The sequence below is a fragment of the Diorhabda sublineata genome, chromosome X (assembly GCF_026230105.1).
Source record: "Diorhabda sublineata isolate icDioSubl1.1 chromosome X, icDioSubl1.1, whole genome shotgun sequence".
NCBI lineage: Eukaryota > Metazoa > Arthropoda > Insecta > Coleoptera > Chrysomelidae > Diorhabda > Diorhabda sublineata.
This window is the reverse complement of record NC_079485.1, coordinates 21,502,911-21,509,184: the sequence shown is the minus strand read 5'-3', so window position 1 is coordinate 21,509,184 and position 6,274 is coordinate 21,502,911.

Below are 6,274 nucleotides of genomic sequence, written 5' to 3'. Positions count from 1 at the left end.
GGACGTACATAATTCACGTTTTTAAATGACTTAAATATTTGTGATACCTCTGAAGTTGGTGAATATTTCACAACCAAAAATAATATCGAAGGATAAAAAACATTTGTATAAAATAGATTAGAAATAAAAATAGACGGAAAAATGCAGTAGACGTCAAATTTCTATGTATATAATTTTTTAAATTAAAACATTTAAAAATAATTTAAAACCATTGAAAAAGATTCCACTTTAAATCAGTGCTTGTTCAATTTTGGGAATATTTCTATTAAAATAATTACTTTATTAAACGGTAATAATATATGATGATGTGACTTCAGAATATCCTATTTATTCTAACTTCTGTCACGAGTTTAAGGTTTTTATTGAGGTATGGTTTTTCGTATTTTTTATTTCCAATTATTCCATTTTCTTTATTACAACAAGGTACAACAATTATAATCGTGTGTAATTTTAGTGTCCAATGATATCTGATTATTTAGATTGTTTGATATATCTTTTTAATTTGAATTCAATAAATAATGGCATTGTTCCAAAACCAGACAAAATTCCTCTCTTTATTATTCTGTTGCCGAGTATTAAATTTCATTTTTCTTTGTATTGCTTAATTTGAGATGTTATTAAGTTCATTAAAATAATTAGAAATTTTTAATAAAAACTTATTAATCTATCTGTAATAGATTTTTATCATATTTGGTTTTAGTTTATTTCAGAAAGGTATAGAGTAATAAACCTCGTTAGGTATACAAAGGGACCACAGAGTGACTCAACGAATATTTAAGCCTTTTTTCATGTTTGGTATTGATTTCATTGCAAAATTCTTTCCTTGTATCAAGTGCAGGTAGTATCACCCGGATTGGGGTCAATATATGGGTTTAGCCTATTGTTGTCCATTCACAAACACTGAAAATATTGTGCCAAAGGCGTACCGGTAGGATACTCGTAAAAAGGAAAGAATTTTATTTCAACAGAATAAAAATTAGGCATTATGTACATAGTATTAAATACACTTATTTTTTATTGAACATTATACAAAAGATATATCATACAGAAATTAAATTATAAAAAATCATAATATTCTTCGTCATCTGAGAAACTGTCATCTCCTCTTTACTTTGAATTAACGGGTCAACGGTCCGATCGATCAAGTAGTCAAGACCCCACATTTTCTCCTCTTCTCTAATGATATGCTGGACTGCTTTTCGCCAGTTTTCTTGTGTCACCTCCTTAATGGCTTGATCAAACAGTAGCTTAACGTCTTTTATTTTGAATGTCGTGTTGTGTCTTGTTATAAATCCTTTCACTTGCGCCCATATAAGTTCTATAGGATTTAATTCGCAATGATATAGCGGTGTGCGCAGCACAGTTACACTATGTTTTTCTGATATATCTTTCACGGCGTATTCCATAAAACGATGTTTGTGTAAATTTGCTATAGCTAATAGTTCTTTTTTTATCAAATTATCTTCAAATTCAATACTTTTGGTGGTTAAGTAATCAATAATTTCTTGTTTTCTCCAAGATGAAGTTGGAGTCTTTTTTATGCGTCGAGAATGATAATTTGCGTTATCTATAACTACTACTGAATCAGCCGGAAGATATTTTATAATTTCACCAAAATAGTCTTCAAAAACATCCGAATCCATGCCCTCGTGGTAGTCTCCCGTATGGCACAACTGAAAGGTTAGCAAACCTTCTTTTAAAAATTTCTCTTCGCTTTCAATATGGACGATTACTAGTCTTTTTTCTATACCTGAAGGCATCTTAATACCCGTTGACAGGCCTTCCATGGAAGCTTGGCGAGCACTGGTTATATTTTTGTCTTGCCACATTTTTGATACTGTATAACCTTCATTAATTCACGTCTCATCAAGATGAAAGATTTTCTTCTGCTCTGTTCTGTACTGCTTTATACTTCTTAAGTATTTTCGTCGCCAGCCTATACCTTTCTGAAATAGACTATAGTAGGGTTTTGATCAATGTAATAGTTAGAAGAATGGTTGCGACCTAAATGTTATAGGAGATATAGTTTCCCCTAATAATATCACATTTGCAACAAAAATTGACAATATCTGTTGAAGACGTGATCAATTATATAGGTTACTGCTTGATAAATACTGGTTATAATACACACTTGAATTTCCCATCCGGTACCTCCCCTTTCAATGATCTCAGTTTTAGTTATATCAAACTTGCTCCCTCACTAGATTGCCATACTGCTAATGGTCTTTATGATAATAATCACTATCCCATTATTATATCCCGTAATACTCCTAGTCAAAATCATACTTTACTCAAGTGGTATTGACGCTTGACCGACGCCGACTAGACTAGTTATTCCTGCCAAACAGAAACCGATTTATCTGTAATACCTTTCTCAGACAATATGAATAAAGTTCTGGAAATTATATATGCTATACTATCAGCTGCCAATCTGCACATATTGGCAAAATATTTGAATCAAAGTTCAAAACTAAAGCCGATCTTACCTCGTATGCCTCTGATGAAGCTTTCTGTCCAAAATTTTTGACAAAATTGCAAGGTATTACATCTTTTAACTGCCCTTTCTCCTATTTAGAATTATCCTTAACTCCATATACCTGCAAAAATACTGCCTTCGGACCTGATGACGTGGATATCTCTTAAAAAACTTTCCCATTAAAAAGCCGAACTAGCTGCCATTTCTCCCAACTCTTTCTGTCCTATATCACTACCTTAACTAGAACACCTCAAGACATATATCTGTGGAACTAATCAAAATAAAAAGCAGAATTCTATATTGTTGGTGCTTTCGTCACAATTACTAGACAATCAATCTCAAATAAACTAACGTCACTTAATATCCACGGTCACATATTTCATTCTATTTAGAATTTCTTAACTATTAGTGTTTCATAGTCAGGGACACGTATATGCATTATCTATTCATGATAGTTCATCAAATTATGTCACTAGTATCCCTATACCCGATAAAACAGCAAACTAACATATATAATAATTAAGAAAATAGTTAAAATAAAACAACATAAACAACTCGCCGCTGTTTATAAAAATATATATAAAAACAAACTTCAAACGAATTCCGTTTTTGTCAAATTTTAGAGTTCACAGACATGACCGGCTTCACGGCCCCGATCGTGGACTTGTTCGTAACAGTATAAAGGACCATATGTAATAATGAAAGTAGAAAAACCCAATACGACACTTAACACATATTTGATCAAAGAAAAAGTGGTTTAAAAAAAGTGTAAATCACGTATAAACGAACATAAAAGTAATAAAAAACTTTTTCCGTCGACCGTGTATTTACATCCGTTATAAACATTCTCAAAATCATACATTAATAACCCTTAATAATGCATGATTTTTTGAAAAAATTAATGTATTTGATGGTGTGCATGGTAACCAAGGAAATCAGCAATATAAAACGTCAAGCTAAAACGCTGTTCGCTGTCATTATAAGTGTCTTCTGTTTATAATTGTGAAATTTGGTGGTTATAGTGTTGAAGCAAATAGAGGTGGATAAAAATTTTACATAAACTCTGCGGGAACTGACAGAAAGTGCTAATTCAGAATCATCAAGTTCACTACCAGAAAAGAGCAGAACTGTATGAAAAAACGTATATCGATATTATATTTTGGTGCAATAAGAAATAAGTAGAACATTATTCAGAGACGCTTTTGTTGAAATATTTCTCAGATATTGCAGAGGACAGTCTACTTGCAAGTTTATGGCCAAAATACTCAATACTTAAATCGACACTGAATTTGAAAAATAACAAAGACATCAACAAATTAAATTAATAATGTTTATCAAGTGAAAAAAAGAAGGATATATACCGAAGAATTCGAAAGTGTTTAAATTGTTTAAATTACGAACAGATGATGTTCAAGATTTAGGATTAAAATATCTTGTGACAGTTAAAGCATTTAAACCTACAAACAGGATATTCACCATAGTGGACAATGAACAAAAAACCCTTCTCAGTTTAATTAAACGCTATATCTCATTGAGGTCAGTACATACCTAACACAAAAGCTTTTTTATTTTTTTATAAAAATGGTAAATGTTCTACGCAGGACATTATTTCTGGCGTTCTTCTGCCTGTATACATTCAGACAGATGTTCAGATTTTTCAGTTTGGTGGTTGGTAATCCACTGCTGTGACAGAAGGATATATTGAGAATTAGTTACAAAATAAAGTTAATAGGCACACATACACACACGTACGCACGAACACGTACACAAGCACACACACACACACACACACACACACACTTTTATATCTATCAACGCGGAACTTCAGAAATTAAGGTTATTTTCCTTGTGGTGGGGGTGTAGCATACGTATTATGCATGCTATAATTAATAAGCATAAATTCCAAATAGTCTTTTATAACCTTCTCAATATATTGATGTCTCTGGATACCCCTTTTTGAGATTATTGTACATAATTTCTAATATATTTAAATATTACTATGTAGGTGAATTTTAACTGTTGCCTGGATTGGTTGAATAGGGAGCGCATAACCCTATTTTATGTTACTTTAATAATATTCCGATATATGTAATTTTCAAAAATTTGAAAATTTATACTGGGAATTTGGTAAAGAGTGTAACGCAGTTGTTCATTTTATTTGACCATCCTGTATTTAAGTATGCTAATATACAAATTTCGTCGCTGTTGGTGTAAGTAGGTATAGTGTAATAAACACATTTATTGATCTAAACAAGTCATAAACAATAACAAATTTGAGGATTGTAATTTATAATTTTTTGCTGAATGTAAAAAAATAGGTCATTCATTGTAAGAAGAATGGCCCACATATCGAGTAAAACTATACGGAAACAAAAATAATATTTGTATCTGATTAATATGATTCTTTATTTCATAATATTTATAAGTATCATATACCAAATTTGGAACTATATGGAATATGGAATTATTTACTATATATTATTTTATGACCGTAATTACCAATGATTCTGTTTCTTCTATTGGTTTTCTATTTCACCCAGTATTTTTATCAGATACACGTTTGATTGGAATTTCGAATGATATCATTTGTGATTGATGTTTACAGAAGTAAATTGTCTAGAATTTCCCATTGAGAAATTTGTAACGTTGAAATCGTCTGATCATATCGAAATGCATCAACGTCTCGTTTCCGAAAACAGCTTTTATTACACCGCCAAGTTTATAGAAAAAAGTTCTCTTAACCTTATTAGGAAGCGTTAAGGAATTTCATTCATTTTCTGCGCTATTTAATTGGTATACATTTTTAAGCAAATTTTCAAAATTTTATGTGATATGGGTAACTATACCGATTTGAATTGCATCTGTTTCATTCTTTACAGCTAATCTTGAACTTTCTTTACTATCTACTGAACTATAATCTACGACATGTTAATAAGCACTTATCTAACTATTAACACACCGTTTACCCGATGTGTTCGGGATCAGTTTATCTACTGACTTTTCACTGATAAATTTGCGAGTATTTATACAAAAAATGTCTGGATAATTCGGTTATTGAAAGTAAATGAACAAATAACAAGACCTTCTTAGAAATTAATTCTATAAAAATAATATAAACAAATCGCTGTAAGTAAAAAATAGTATCAAAGGTTTCCACATTATTTCCACGAAACATTACTGTTCAGCTTTTCTGAAGAAATATTCATTGAAATTTTCAATGTAATAAACTCTCGTTTATATTCCATCTTATAATCAAATTCCCCTGCCTTGCTAGGTTAGCTCACAAACTTAGTTTGGCTCATAAAAATTGAAAATTCTTGTGGCTTATGGCCAGTTGTGAGTTTGAATCATCTCCCACAAGATTTAAAATATTTTATAGCCCATACTATACAAGGCAATTTATAGTACTATACTTTTATCTGACGGATTAAGCATTTGGAATGCATCAGCAATGGGTATATCACTGTTAACAGTACCTTATGATAATAATGCATTCAAAGCAATATTTCCAGCTTATGTAATCAAAATAAATTCTCTATCAAAATCCAGATACTGTAAAATTTGTTCATTCTTTAGGTTTTTACAACCATGACTTGAACTTATGTTTTTCTGATATTTCTTGGTTCGTTAATGCAGTTCTATTTTTTTTATCGTATTTAGTCTATTTTTTAAATACTGAGATGTCTGCCCTATGTAGACAGCGTCACAATTATTACAAGGCGATTGATATATAATATTACTTCTTTTTTTGGTGTTTTAGATTTTAATTTAGTGAAATATTTGCATAATGTATTATGT